The sequence below is a fragment of the Periplaneta americana genome, chromosome 13 (assembly GCF_040183065.1).
Source record: "Periplaneta americana isolate PAMFEO1 chromosome 13, P.americana_PAMFEO1_priV1, whole genome shotgun sequence".
Lineage (NCBI taxonomy): Eukaryota > Metazoa > Arthropoda > Insecta > Blattodea > Blattidae > Periplaneta > Periplaneta americana.
The window spans coordinates 112,790,046-112,807,024 of NC_091129.1; positions in this window are offsets into that span (position 1 = coordinate 112,790,046).

The window sequence follows — 16,979 nt, forward strand, 5'->3', positions numbered from 1 at the left end:
CGGCTCCGATTCTAAAGTACGTATCTGATTTCGATTGCCGGCAGAAAGTTGAAAGCTATCGCTTTTTAGGGACTGGTATGTTGTGTTGATCTGTGACCTTGTGTCATCCTGACAAGTGACCAAGGGTTAAGTCTACTGTTACTTATGAGCCTTCAAAACAAATTAACAAATTATGGTTTATTTAACGACGCTCGCAACTGCCGAGGTTATATCAACGTCGCCGGTGTGCCGGAATTTTGTCCCGTAGGAGTTCTTTTACACGCCAGTAAAGCTATTGACATGAGCCTGTCGCATCTAAGCACACTTAAATGGCATCGACATGGGCCGGGATCGAACCCGGAACCTCGAGCACAGAAGGCCAGCGTTATACTAACTGCGGTACTGAGGCCGACTATGAGCCTTCAATGTTTGTGCAGAATCTACATAAGAATGATGGCAGTAAGCACTCCTCTGTTATAAGGAAAATGATAATACGAAATAATAATAATAATAATAATAATAATAATAATAATAATAATAATAATAATAATAATAATAATAATAATAATAAATAGATCAATAAATAAATAAATGTAGGACTACTTTCTGTAAAATAAATATTTTCAATAAATTAGTGTTCATTCCGAAGGTGTAAGTCTCTAGAAATAAGAGATATTATGAAACGAATACATCCTACAGATCTCGAGTTATATCTCTTCCGATCAATGGCCGTTAAGTTTCAAGTGGCCCATCTTACAACTTGGGCGTTAGCATATTGAAAAAAATTACAATTTTCCTCCCATCGTCTCACCTCCCCACCGCAAATGTGACGTTGCACAGAGGCAGTGATGAAATACGAGATCTGTACAGCATCTTTTAACTCAGCGTTTCTCAAACTTTTCTGAAGTGGGGACCACTTTTTTAAGTCAGAACAGTTCCGCGGACCACCTTACTCTTGTTCCCTTAGAAAGCAAATTAATCATTTATGTAGCATATTTTAATACCAGTATATTTACATTTTAATGTAGAAATAATTAATTTAATTCAATTAATTTTATATTAGTATTAACTAATTAAGTTAATGTTAATAGAATGTTAATAGAAGAAAATTTCTTATATCGTCATCTGTAAAAACAGAAATAAAAAAATTAATGCAGAAACATGCCCGATTTTCAATAAGTAAAGATGCAATTTTTCACGTTCTATAATTGGTATACGACGTACCATTTCAATGTGCAGACTGGGTGTCGTCAAACTATTAAGAAAGTCATAAATACATGAAAAGGTTTGGTACTTTAGTCCTATTATGAATTTGGGTAGTCCCTAGCTGGGTTACAGGCACGACTCCAGATGTGCACGGAAAAGACAGCAAGAAACACCACGTTCATAGTGCTTTAATTCCCTCTTTTGTTGCTGAGAGTAGAGTGGGAAGTCAATAGACGGGAGGGTAAATAAATTTCATAAAATATCAATACTGAGAGAAAAAGTGAAAGGCGATTGTCATGTGTCATTTATAAACACTGAGATTTTTACCTATTGTGTGATACGCAATTCGTTTGAATTTTATTTTTTCTTCCGTCTTTTTTGAAGGACCACAAGGGCAGACCTCGAGGACCATAGGTGGTCCGCGGACCATAGTTTGAGAAACGCTGTATTAACTGATAACCGATAGACTCATTTCGTCGAAAAACAGTGCATATTAGTAGTAAGTATAAATAAGATAGACATAGAACTGTATCCCCTAGAACGTGTTTGTCAAACAACACGAAATGGTGAGGTAATAGAAATACAACCCGCACACCACTATTGCAGAAAGAATGGAGTGGGTATCTCCAGGTACTGCAGTGAGTGACAGTGCACGGGTAATGAGAGGGTGGAGGTATGATGCCATATTTGAGTAGAGTCAGGGGCATGTGTCGCGACACAGCTTTTGGCAATGCCTAGAACATCGATTATGCATGTATTATTGAAGACCATTGACCATTATCTCTGTAAAAGTGTGGGTGGAGGGTGAAATTTCGTCAATTTATTAAATCCCCGCGTATAATAGCGGGCTTATAAATATGTAATCGAATGCAAACGATACGGCCATTATTTAAATTACCAATACTTGGCTTATTCGGCAAACTGGATACTCAACCTCGGACACCCCGAGTCTCGCTACCTTTTCCTATCCTACCAGCCTTATTTCTTTCTTTTTCCTTCTATCTTTGCTTTATTTAGTCTTGTGTTTATTTCTCATCTTTCTTTTGTTTTATTTAATTCTTTCTTTTGTCTTTTCGTCTATCTATCTATCTATCTATCTATCTATCTATCTATCTATCTATCTATCTATCTATCTATCTATCTGTCTGTCTGTCTGTCTGTCTGTCTGTCTGTCTGTCTGTCTATCTATCTATCTATCTATCTATCTATCTATCTATCTATCTATCTATCTATCTATCTATCTATCTATCTATCTATCTATCTATCTATCTATCTATCTATCTATCTATCATTTTCTTCTTTTTTTTCTTTTCTTCTTTCTTCTTTCTTCTTTCTTTCTGTCTCTCATTTTTTTCCATTTTCCTTTCACCCAAAATGTCCGATAAGTCATACTTTGAAAGGAATAACATACCTTATTTCTATTTGTAATTTATAATGACATTCTTGGATCAATTTAACTTTCCGTCCTTGTTGTTTAATCAATTGTCCGAAGACAGGTTTGAACCTCATAAATAACACCAATCAGGCATCACTCATGAGGCAACTAGGCCAGGAGATAATGGGGTAGGGTGGCCAGTTCCCTTCCCCATCCAATGCACATATCGCCAATTAGCTACATAGTCCACCAATCAGACTTCATATGGATACAAACAATTGTTCTTCCTCTGACACATATCGTCAAGTGAGATGTACTGCCTGCTAATAGATGTACATATCAGCCAGAACGTCCTTAATGTTTATAATAGTCTTCATTGGTATAGGCCTAGCCGTTTTCGATTCACTGTCACTGTCAATGCTGCTTCCAGTTTTTTCTCGCTGGTGGATGTTTTCTATAAGAGGTTTTTGTGTTCTGTTATTCAGATGGCAGAGAGCAGCACTATCCGGACGGAATGTAACATGTAGCGTGCTGCCATCAAATGCGCGGAACAGAAACTACTCTCAGTTCGGCTATTTGATATTCTCAGTTGATAAGATAGTCGGCATTATTACGGTACAAGCATTGAACTTTGTTGTAAATTAATAGCAGCTGACCGGAACACAAATTCTTTTTATATCATGACATAAATCAATGAGCAGTAAAGAGGTTGGAGTTCATTCCCCTTTGTGATTATGATGGATTACTTATTAGTAGGGTTAACTTATTATATAAATTAATATAACTTGCTACGGAAATGATGCTCGTAGACCTAAACGTTTTTTTTACAAAAATATTCTTCATTCATAAAAAAGTGTAATTCAACCAGACTGTTACTCTAATGGCTCTCAAGACAAGGAACACATAAGATTCCTTATGTAGAAGAGCATTCCGACATACATATGATACCGAAGCCAGCCGTACATAAATCGTGTCGCCTATATGGTTGGTTGATTCGTTGCTAACACCTTCGACTATCTATCGACGAAGACTTTCCAGTATTGTACTATTTGGTAATGTTAAAATTCCATTTCTGAGCTGGAGACAACAATGGTTATCTTCACTCTTCGACCAGTTGCGTTACGAAACCTCGCAAAGTGGAAGAGTCTTCTGTTACAAGGGGCTGTAATATACAACATCGCTTAATTTAATGATTATTTGTATGTTCTAATTTCTCACTCTTTTTTAATTTTAAAATTAGTATTATTGTGTATGACTAAAGGAGACAATTTAAATAATTCAGCTTGAGTTTTTGAGTTAAAATTTGTGTTACTGAGGTTTCGCTTTTTGTACAATAGAACCTCGATAATCCGAACCTCAGTAATCCGAACAGACTACGAAATGTAAGTACTGTAGTGGCAAAAAAAAAACCGGACCGACCCTTTGGGGAGGCCGAGACGTGTATGTATTTATTCACACTGCTATGGGTATATACCCAGTGGCAGTGGTAGCTAATTACACTCAATAATGACAATAATAAACGTAGATGGGAGGATAATATTAAAATTAATTTGAGGGAGGTGGGATATGATGGTAGAGACTGGATTAATCTTGCTCAGAATAGGGACCAATGGTGGTCTTATGTGAGGGCGGCAATGAACCTCCGGGTTCCTTAAAAGCCAGTAAGTGAGTGATAGTTTCAGACACGGTTTGAAAATAGGTTTGTATGAAAACCATATTATTCGTCAGAACATTCAAATCCAGAGCGTTTTTCTTCGCATATTTGTTGTCATTCATTCTACAGTACCCCACCAACTGTACACTTTACCCTATACTCAGTACGCCGTTATGCGGATTTCCCACTGAACTGCTCTATTGGGTCCGAAGTCTCGAAGCCTAATGATAACCAAGTACAACCAAGTACACAATTTCTACAACATATAGGCATGATGCTTTCTGTGACGTCGTTATAAGGAGAATTTTTTTTCCCTTCCTGCCTCGTTCTGAACATTACTGAGAGATAGCGCCTCTGTTAGGATAAGGTTAGATAGGGTTTGATGAGGAGATATATTAGTGTAAATTAGACGCATCACATTGATAGTGATCATAGAGAAATGTAGATTTTTTAGGCCAAAAAACAAAAATAATGTAATATTTTACCTTTTCACGCTTCCTGGTTACCTTATTATCGTATTTGGCTTCTAAATGGACGCTTGAGTAACGTACTCAAGTGTCAGTTATTTTCCGACCTTTTTTTTAGAAGTAACGTTTTTAAAACTTAGATCGAGGTACATTTTCCTTAAAAATAGTAGACTACTACAGTTGTAGTTTTGAAATTTTCTACAATGATAGACCTATCAGTTCCGTTATGGACAAAGTGATATATTAAAGACGAACACAATGGGCAATTAATGTCATTGGGTGTCAAAACTAGAAAAATAGCATATAATTTACAGAAATTGAAAGTACGAATATATTACGTAAACACGTTTTACGTGCTCACTAAATTACTGACGTCGTAAATACTCGTATTTTTAATTTTTGGGAGCCCTTTGAATAGGCGGACCTTTGATAAACAAACTGGAAAGTCGCCTTTCCTTGTGCTTCATAGTGTTGAAATTGGTATTGAGTAACAGACAAATATATATAGGTCTACTTTGCTAGTATTAGATAAGTAGGCTATTGATGTTGTTTGACATATTCCACTTGCTCACTATCAGATGCGAGCTATAGACACAAATAAGCTAAAATTTATACTGCCTACATTAAACATTAACTTTGTCTATTTAGGCAAATAAATAAAGTGAGCTATAAAATATCTTCTGAAGTTGTGAACTAAATTATGGAAATTATTTAAGTAGAATAAATTGAGTTGGAAGCGTTACGAAACACGTTTTAGATGCACTTTTCATATTTGGATGGAGTGGGGGTATGGGTTAACTTTGGGTGTGCACTTGTCCACTGAAACTTACCTCCTGTCGCCGCCCTTGTGAGTAGAATCTCGCCATTGCATGAGCATGTCTTTAAATTTCTCGTTGGTGAAATTTTAATTCTATTGGAATAACATTTTCTGAGTCATTCACTCTCCGCTGTTTACGGAAAAATTTCACATATCAATTCACCTTCAAGGACGGCGAGAGATTTAATTTCTAGTAATAGGCTATAGAAGCGTTTCTCAAACTTTTCTGAAGTGGGGACCAATTTTTTAAGTCAGAACAGTTCTGCGGTTTTCTTCGAAAGCAAATTTATCATTTTTGTAGCGTATTTTAATATCAATATATTTATATTTTTATATGTTTAATTAATTTTGGACTCTCACTCTGAGAGAGAAACATAGGTTAAGGGTGTTTGAGAATAAGGTGCTTAGGAAAATATTTGGGGCTAAGCGGGATGAAGTTACAGGAGAATGGAGAAAGTTACACAACACAGAACTGCACGCATTGTATTCTTCACCTGACATAATTAGGAACTTAAAATCCAGACGTTTGAGATGGGCAGGGCATGTAGCACGTATGGGCGAATCCAGAAATGCATATAGAGTGTTAGTTGGGAGACCGGATGGAAAAAGACCTTTAGGGAGGCCGAGACGTAGATGGGAGGATAATATTATAATGGGTTTGAGGGAGGTGGGATATGATGATAGAGACTGGATTAATCTTGCACAGGATAGGGACCGATGGCGGGCTTATGTGAGGGCGGCAATGAACCTTCGGGTTCCTTAAAAGCCATTTGTAAGTAAGTAAGTAAGTATAGAATTAATTAAAATTAATTAAATTAAATTAATTTTATATTAATATTAACTAATTAAGTTAATGTTAATAGAATCAAATTAATTTTTGTTTCTTTAATAATTCAAGGCTATTAGAGTTTGGATAATCTTTAACTTAATAACTAAAAAAAATAATAAATAGATGTTGGTACTCGCATTAATAAGATGAATGAGCCTGCCGATTTTTGCACAGTTGTTCTATATTTCGAAGTATGCTGGTAAGCTTAAGTCGGAGATCGTCACATACATCGAGTCGATTTCGGTAGCCTACTTTGTTTTTATTAGAGTTAGTGATGAAAACCCTTTCTCACACAGATACGTAAAAGCAAACTGAATTATAATCTCTGAAGCACCATTGTACAGTTCACTATATCCTCTTTTCACTTGTGATGCGGTCCAGAAATTAACCATACCTTCTGCTTGGAATTTCATTTTAAGTCCGGTCTCATTCGAGAGTTCAATTAACTGTTTTTCATTCAATGAAAGTTGTTAGTTTCAATATCACAATGAAAGTGATCACGAACCCATGAAAATTCGTCATATATACTTGAAAAATAAGTTTCAAATTGTGACTTCAGAGTTGTATTATTGGTGTACGACATACAGTACGTGATCATTTCAATGTGCAGCCTGGGTCTCGGCAAAACTATTCAGAAAGTCATAAATACATGAAAAGTTTCGGTCCTCTGATATGAATTTGGGTGGTCCCTGACTAGATTACAGGGGCGACGCCAGATGTGCAGGGAAAAGATCGAGAGAAACGCCACTTCATAGTGCTTTAAATCCCTCTTTTGTTGTTGAGAGTAGAGTGGGAAGTCAGTGGACGGATAGGGTAATAAATTTCATAAAATGTCAGTACTGAGAGAAAAAGTGAAAGGCGATTGCCATGTGTCATTTCCAAACTCTGAGATTTTCAGCTATAGAGTGATATGCAATTCGTTTGAATTTAATTTTTTCTTCTGTCTTTTTTGAAGGACCACAAGAGCAGACCTCGAGGACCACAGGTGGTCCGCGGATCATAGTTTGAGAAACGCTTTTTATGTAATAATGCTTTCAACTGTAATGAGTATTCTGTGTCAAAATTCGAAGTACGCAAGAAATAGCCGAAATTTTTTGCCTAAGCAAGGGGGATTTCCGGATGTGACCCCCCCCCCCCCTGAACTTTAAAAATTACTTACTATATATTTCAATATTTGATTGTTCCCATGGATTTTTCTGTTATGTAAAATGTCATACCTATCATATAAAATAACTGTTGACTACATATATATACAGTATATATATAATTACTGTGTAAGTGTAATAATGACACAAGCATTTTTATTATACAAATTTAAACAGAAGTCAAAATTTGTTTAAAAATTGAATGGCTGTGAAAATATTACGTTTCAAAGATTTTGTAAGGATATTCATGAATATGTTAGAGAGTGTTAGTTGGGAGACCGGAGGGAAAAAGACCTTTCGGGAGGCCGAGACGTAGATGGGAAAATAATATTAGAATGGATTTGAGGGAGGTAGGATATGATGGTAGAGACTGGATTAATCTTGCTCAGGATAGGGACCAATGGCGGGCTTATGTGAGGGCGGCAATGAACCTACGGGTTCCTTAAAAGCCAGTAAGTAAGTAAGTAAATAGTATTCATGAATATGTTATATAACTTAGTATAATATTAATATTTTATTTTATTGCTTCCTCAAATTTTGAGATTTCCCGCAGACAAAGCATACCACATAATAATAAATCTATATAATGCATTAAATACAATGTTCAGTTAAAGAAAATTAAAGTTTACAACAGTGTAAAATCCTGAACAATAATTAAGGTAGATAATAGCAATGTTTTTTTTTTTTAATTTGTGGGGATTTCCTGATAGTGGCAATAATTATTTCTTTTAAAATAGATGTTGGCAGGGAAAAATAGATTTCCAAAATTTTGTTAGGAAGCCTGCAATTGTTCCTCTAGCGCCAATGAGTAGGTCCACTTCCTCTATATCGTCGAGTTCTATTTTTCTTTAGGCCTATAATATGAAATGGTAGGCGTATAAATGCTCTGCTTTTCCTGATGGACTTCTAAAGGCTGGGATTGATGGCTTTCAAACTGGTTGTTGAGTCCATATTGTAATCTTTGCTTTTGTTTTTAAAGGCAATTATATCGATTCTTTTTTGGCTTCCATTTTCTGCTAGACCATTGACTTCTTTGAAAAGTGCATACGGTTGTCGCATTTTTGCACATTTGTATTGAAAGTTTTTAGAAGTCGAGTAGCAAAATGCTACAGTTGCTTAAACCGTGGACGGTCATTTATTTTTGTATTATTTATGTGCTATGGAGATCTAACATTGTCAGCAGTTTTTAGGGATGGAGAGGTTTCTACATGACATCAATAAAATTAGATACAATAATATTTGAAGAGTTCGAGGGAAAAACGATGAATGTCACAGTTTTCTTAACGTTGATGTCATTATCTAATTCAATGGATCACTGCGAAATTTAATGTTGTTCTTATGAAAAATGGTAAAAAGGAGAATTGTCACCACGAATACAGTAATCCTTTCCTTTATTTTCTATATAAACAGCACTACATCTTGCAGTTATAGACTCAATTAGATCATTATCTAATCCTTAACAGAAATGTGACATTCATCGTTTTTCCCGCGAACTCTTCATTTATAAGACTAACAAGCTACTGTTTCAGCATCTGATTGTCTTTAAGTCAACATTCTGAGAAGTGGAACTCACATGACAAAATAAAATATTACCTCAGTTCTAAAATATCCTGAAAACACGAAAAGGAAAACTTTACCTTATGTAATGTGGTGTGCTGAAAAAGAATGACAAAAGACATCATTTTTCTCCTTGCGCGTAATTGGGTTCCTTTCCGCCACTCCTGCTGTTACGGCGACACCACCTATCGCTCATCTTGACCTTGACCAAGGATATTTCGCCGTGTAGTCGCCAGCTGTTCGAGCAGCCCTATCAGAGACAATGTTTGCGGTCACTACAACGTTGCCGGAAGGTTAAAACGCTGACATAAACATACGGTATTATTGACTTGGAATTTGCCACTGTGGAAATGTAGTATCTTTTAGAGTGCCTTTTATCTACTTACACGATATCTTGGGCCATTTTCATAATGTTTACAATTCTTATAAAGTGTAAACTTTGTTTGAAAGTTCTGAACTTGTTTCACAATCTGAGAAAATAATTTTACAGATGTATAAATGTTACATGTTGCAGATTGTTGCATGGTAATAAAAAGAAGGAAGCAGGCGAATTGAAATTCTTACAGGATGCAGTCCACGCGAATAGAGATAATTATTTCAATGAAAGACGGGAAACAAGTCGTACATTTAGGAACAAAAAGAGAGATTACATGAAAGAAAAACTGAATGGGGTAGAAACAAATAGGATGAATAAAAACATTAGAGATTTATGCAGGATGTTTCCGAGGTGGTGTTACAAACTTTCGGGGATGATGGCGAAGGGCACATGTATCAATTTGAGATAAGGAACCATGGTCCGGAAATGACTGAGTCGAAAGTTATAAGCAAAAATAGTTGTGTGGAAATGGAATTGTAATTTGGCACCACGTGCCCTCCTTCCCTTAACCTTTGGAACAGTCGTGGAAAAATGGTATGGGCCAGATGTCTCCTACGTGGGTACTTTGCCCAATACAATCTGTGAGCTTGTTTACTGTTCCCATTGGCTCATCCGTATTCGAAAATCAGGTCTGCTTATTCCGCTCTCGTGTACTCCTCCATTTCACTAGGACTGATCGACTGGACAATGCAACTTGTACATATACACTGGTGTCTACAGACGTGCATATCAGGACCGACCATGTCCGTTACACATTACGCTTAAATACACATAAATAAGATGTACAGAGGAATAAAATTATTTCATTTCCACAAAACTATTTTTGCTTGTAACGTTCGACTCGGTCATTTCCGGACCAGGGTTCCTTATCTCAAATTGATACATGTGCCCTTCCCCATCATCCCTGAAAGTTTGTAACACCACCTCGGAAACAGCCTATATAAGAGCTTAAAGGAATTTAAGAAAGAATATCGCAAGAGTAAACGCGATCAAGGATGAGAATGGTGACGTGCTTGTAGATTCTCATTCCATCCTAAATTCTTGAAGCAAGCAATGAGATAGATTTGGAAATAAATCCCTAAAAGACAAAGTATATTTATGTCTCGTGACCAGAACATAGTACGAAATGCAACTACAAAAATTGGAAATTTATTTTTTGAATAGGTGGAAAAATTAAAATACCTTGGAGCAACACTAACAGATAGAAATGACACTCGAGAGGAAATTAAACGTAGATAATATGGGAAATGCTTGCTATTATTCGATTGAGAAGATTTTGTCATCCAATCTACTTAAAAAAATAATCTGAAAGTTAGAATTTATAAAGCAGTTGCATTACCGTTTGTTCTGTATGTTTGTGAAACTTGGACTCTCACTTTGAGAGAGTAATAGAGGTTAAGGATGTTTGAAAATAAGGTGCTTAGGAAAATATTTGGGGCCAAGAAAGATGAAGTTACAGGAGAATGGAGAAACTTACACAACGCAGAATTGCACGCATTGTACTCTTCACCTGACATAATTAGGCACATTAAATCCAGACGTTTGAGATGGACAGGACATGTAGCACTATGGGTGAATCCAGAAATGCATTTAGGCACCGTGTAAGCTCCTCTGGTGGCGACTGTTGTTACTAACTGCGGGACAGCAGCGATAGAGTTGTGCTTGAAGCGTATGAATATACTTAACATCTCAGGTTAAATGATTAGAAATATGGATTATCCTAAAAAGTGGAAAGGTAATGCAAATTGCTGTGTTCTTGAGTGTTCTTAATGCTTATAGGAACACACCAACCGATATTGTTTTTATTCATTCCCAAAACAGAAAGCTGAAGCGCAACGACGCTAATTGTGGATCCATACAGTACGCAGACGAAAGTAAATAAGGCTACACTGCTTGTAATCATAGTATTATTATATACTATGAATGTAATAAGTATATAGTATATGAAACCATTCTTAGTGATTTTGTTTTTTCTTTCACAATTGAATTGTGTGAATTGTCTTCTACTCAAGTGTCTATTCCATTACATGCCGAACTGAAGTCACATAAGAAATGTTATAACAAGCGTTCAGGAACAGATGATATGTTTAATGAAATGCAAGGTTTCCGAAATTATTCTACAATAAAATATGAGACAGAACTATCAGACTTAATGAGAGTGACATTTGTGGTTTCGAATATATTGTTAAAATTGCTCCCAATTGAAACACAATCATACCCGTAGAATCATAATAAGAAATATTTCCAATTCTATCATTTAACCCAAAAGTAACTACCATAGATAGTCGAAACGCCCCAAGATGTAGACCATACATATTATTTTTGCCATTTTTATTAGTGAATTTTACATTTAAAGCTTTCGAAAAATTCTGTCCAAGAGTAAGATTAGTAAAGAAAATCATCTACTCATATTTTCCAATTAAAATGAAAACTGGATTGTCGTATTCTGCTATTAGGGTGATGTTCGGAGTTAATCGTACAATTATAATTATAATTTATTTTTACCGCCACTTTAATGTTGTTGACATCCACAATGGTTACTGTAATTTTGGGTTTTGGCCTAGCAGAGAAAGTATTCAGGAAACAATGCCTGCAATATTGAAAAATGTAGAGTGACAATTGTTCAGAAGTGGAACAGCTACCCAATGTGGATCAGATGGTGGCCCTCAAATCTAAATGCTACCGAGGCAGATCGAGTGACACATTCATAACAACTGATTGCGAATTATTGACTTTATTAGAAGGTGGTGATGAAGTCAGGTTTTCCCGGAATAATAACAAACCTCTCCGATAAAGGGATCATTGTTGTTACTCCACCGTATCTGCACGATGGTAAACTAACAGATGAAGAAGTCGAAACTACTTACAGCATTGCCAGTGTTCGAATTCTTGTTGAAAGTGCATTCAGCGAATTAAAATATAAAGTAAAACTTTTTACACAAACTATCAATTGAACTGCTTCCGCATGTTGATCTTGTTGTTTATTCAACTGTCCAAAGAGAAGTCTGAACCTCATAAGTGATACCAACAAGGCACCACTTATGAGGCAACTAGACCAGAATATCATGGGGTAGAGTGGCCAGTTCCTTTTCCCTTCCATTGCATATATCGCCGACTAGCTACAAATTACACTAGTCAGACTTCATATGCATACAAACAATATTGTTCTTCCTCTGACACATATCGTCAAGTGAGATGTACAGCCTGATAACAGATGTACATATCAGCTAGAACCTCAAACAGAGGTAGTATGTTGATGATATTGCTCATATGTGTTGTGTTTTAGAGAATTTGCAGTCGTCCATTATTCAGGAAGTGTAATTAAAACTACTTTTAGAAATAAATCACATTAAAATACGTAATTTATAGAGACATTATAAACACAAATATTACACACGTCAGTGTTTTAGTAATATGACTGTTCACCCTCATTCAATGGTCTGAAATCTGCTTTAAATTCCAAACAACTTCACTGATATTTCAGGAACTTTGTAGTTACATTTTTACACTCCTACTGAACTTTCCACTGAGTCTATAAAATAATTAAAGACTGGAGATTGCTGGGTTTGCAGTGAAAGACCTGCTCTTGGGCAGAACACTATGAATCAATGAACACCTTCTTACTAATATTACAACTTTTTTATCGGCAGAAAGCCGCATGTAATTTCTATATCACACATGACTAGTGAATGACTGCGAGCCTGTAGTTAATTAGGAATTGAGACACTGCGCGGCGCCACCAGTACGATTTTGAGACCCTTCCACGGTGCCTATAGAGTGTTAGTTGGGAGGCGTGAGAGAAAAAGACTTTTGGGACGGCCGAGATGTAGATGGGAGGATAATATTCAAATGCATTTGAAGGAGTTGGGATATGATGGTAGGGACTGGATTAATCTTGGTCAGGATAGGGACCAAGGCCGGTTTATCTGAGGGCGGCAATGAACCTTCGGATTCTCTAAAAGCCATTTGCAAGTAAGTAATGCTAGCACATTTTCTGCAATTCCTCTTAGGAGTGTAAAGTTTAACAGTGCAACAAATTATGCATAAATAGCATAAATCGGCCTAGCCTATATATTTATTACATTCATTTCATATTACACACTTGCCTCTTAAATTTTATGCAACCTTGCATTTCATAGCATAAACACAAAAATCCGAATATTAAAAACAAATTTCCTACCAGAGTTATAAGGCCTAATAAATATACAAACATCTGTCCACCGCTGCCTTCAACATATACTGAAACTATGGTGGTCAAAAAGTAATAACAATTAAAAAGTCGGGGAAATAACAAATCTGTCTCCAGTAGGCCAAGAAATTAAGAAAAGAAAATGGAACTGGATAGGGTATAAGTTGAGGAGAGAGAATATAATTAAACGAACAGTGGAATGGAAGCCGCTGAAAGAACAAAGAATAGGAAGATTAAAAATAACTTGGAAAAGGACAATAGAAAGAGAATTTAAACATATAGAGAAATCATAAAATGAAGCAAACGTCATGGCTAAGAAGAGCTCCATGGCGAAGATTTGTTGTGGCCCTACGTTCTTTTAATATTTAAGAACTTAAGGAAGAAGAGAAAGAATAATAAGAATGTGATGATGATGATGATGATGATGATGATGATGATGATGATGATTTCTGTTCCGTGTTGAATTTAGACACTGAATAACGTTTGCAGTTGAAAACAATCATGAATAAAATAATAGTAGGCCTCTTAGAGTAAATTTCTGTAATCATTATTACCTTCAAACTTGTGAAATTTGATGAATTTCATAACCGAACTGTATCTACTGTTCTCCAACCAGGAGATCAACCGTGAAAGGAATGTGCTTACTATTGCGTCATCTATTGGAGCGAAGTAGATAGATAACATTATCGTTATAACGTCAGTTTAAAAACCATGCGCTTTCCTGCATTTGTTATTTCCTGTATGGAGAGATTAAAAGACTAGGGGTGGTATTCATAGACATTTCGAAGCACGCACTACGAGCGTACTAAGCTAGCCCCGGCTATCCACTGGTTACTTGTACAGAATTCAAATCATATCCTATCGCTAACACTGGTTTATGAATACGAAAAACGCTGATCATCCACCGAAAGCCCGCGCTAAAAATGTCTATGAATACGGCCCTAGGAGATTAACAGTGATCTAATTTTGTAACTAGGGTAGTATAAACATGTGTGTATCAATGTTATTGTTTGTGCTGTGAGAGCGAGCCAATAGAGATATGAGTACCCACGTGTGTGACCTTATGACATCTTATGACATCAACATTCATTCACAGCATTACCCCGCTTCGTCTCATCCGGCAGAGACTTTCTCGTGGTTGGAGCACAGTATTCGGTTTGTAAGCAAGAGGAATCTCTAACAATGGATGTCAGGGACTAATTGACTATTAATCTCAGTCACAAGATGGATCTTCATTACCCTGACGGGAATCCAGCCTGTGTCCGCTTGATTTCTAGCTGGAAGTACCATCACCTTAACAGCAGGAGAGGAAAAGCTTTCGATCACACTATATTTTCAAATAAATAAAATAAGTTGAAGGACAACTTTACTGTTGTGTGATGTTGCCTGGCCAGTGCCTAACCTGACGGCTACCGGGGTAACACAGGTTGTGTTTGTCTCTCTCGTACAGAATCGTATTCCTTTTTCTTTTAGCTGGTGATATAACTTACATTACTCGATAATTGCGTTCGGGCACCATCTTGTTTCCGATAAAATCGTGTCTCATTCCGCCGTGGTCCGACCACATAATTAAACGGATCTACAAGAGAGAGTGTTACACAGGTACACCTTGCAACGGTTGGCCTTGCAATCGGAACGTTAACAATGCCTTTTCCTTGTCAACATAACCTCCAAACGCGTACTCCGGTCACCGGCATACTTTTGCTTTTAGCGACACCAAAGTCAGAACAGTTCACATACGATTACGAAGAGCAGGGCTGGAACGTGCATTGACAGTAAAGAGTCCACGCTTTGTTCCTCGGAATGTTCAGGCTTACAGCAACTGTCTGCAGTAGTACTGTCAGGAACCAAGCCAGTATTTTCGTCTCGTCTATATTATTTATTTATTTCTTCTCCTCAGTCTCATTTTTTATATTCTTTATCTGCATATCCTTTATGTGTCTTTCATTTTGCTATTCCAATTATTTTTTCATTGTCTCTATTTCTGTGCATTTATCTTGCCTGCCTTCAGATTTCCCTTATTATTACCTATCATCTCTTCCTTTTCTTTCCATACGTCTTTTCTATGCTGCTTGTTAATTTTTTTCTTCCTATCTTTTCGCTCTTCTTCTCTTTGTTTTTACTCTTTATCCTGAATATTTGTATAACTTAGTCTTTGACGAGCAAATGACCGGTTTCTCGACAAATATACAGGAACATCATTTTATTTTTACTTCAGTTTTTATTGTACCTGAGTTTTTTAATGTACTTCACTCCCACCCCCTCTACTACTAAACTTCCAACCGTTCTCCACGCAGAACCGAGGCCGCGTATGCAGTACTGAGTTAGTGAGTATAGTACGTTCCAGAAATATGTTCGCGTTTTCCAGTGACGAAAGAGCTTTCAATATTGAATCATATTTTCGCACAGGTACTGTCGTCCGTTTGCCTACGTCGCATCTCGGTTTCCCCCACCCACCTGCTTCTGTTCGCCCCTCTGTAAAGTCTAGTAGCTGGGCTGTCTTAGCTCTTTTCTGGGAACATTAATTTCTGTTAGGAATTGGACGTCTACGTAATATTATACCCATACAATTGTTTAAAATAACTTAAATAAAAGGGCCTCGTTAAGTAATTAACTGTCACGTGATCCCCCCCCCCCTTTCTACGACCCTGCGACAGAACCACTTGTAGACAGCATTTCTGAGTAATTTTATCTTTTCGGATCGGGCAGAAGTGAAGATTAAATTTACAGTACGTAAGGTACGCTTTTATAGAGTAGGTATAGAATTATTTCAACATGAGTTACTGGTACGAAGGACGAAACTGGTAATTGGGAACTGAAGCCTGTATGGAAATGAACGGCCACCATTTTCAAACATGTGTTTAAATATCCATATTATGATTATCTTTCAATTTAAGTTCATTCTCTATATTGTACGCTAATATGCTGTAACAGTACAATATACACTGCATAATGAATACGTACGAATGGATAGCTCAATTCGTGAGTAAAAACACTAAGTGTTAATACAGTACTGTATTTTGATTAAACAAAAACCTAATGAAAATTATCAAACTCAAAATTGCGATATTTCCTAGTTTACATAAATGGATGAACTACTTTTCTTCCCTCATATACCTAGTAAAGTGATTTGTATTTTACGCCAGTATCATCGAACTCCAGTCTTGGAAGGGGGAGCAAGCGGTGTTTCCGGCTCTAGACCTTTAATCCAAAGATATAGACAGGTTAATATTAAAAATGTTAGTAAAAATAAAACGATGTCTATGTACAAGTATTTATTACAGATAATTAGTTTGTAAGCATTATTAAAGAATTTAACGTTCGGGAGGCGTAATGATTCCTTAAATCACTCACTGACTTAAGGAGGGTGATGGGTGAAATTTCT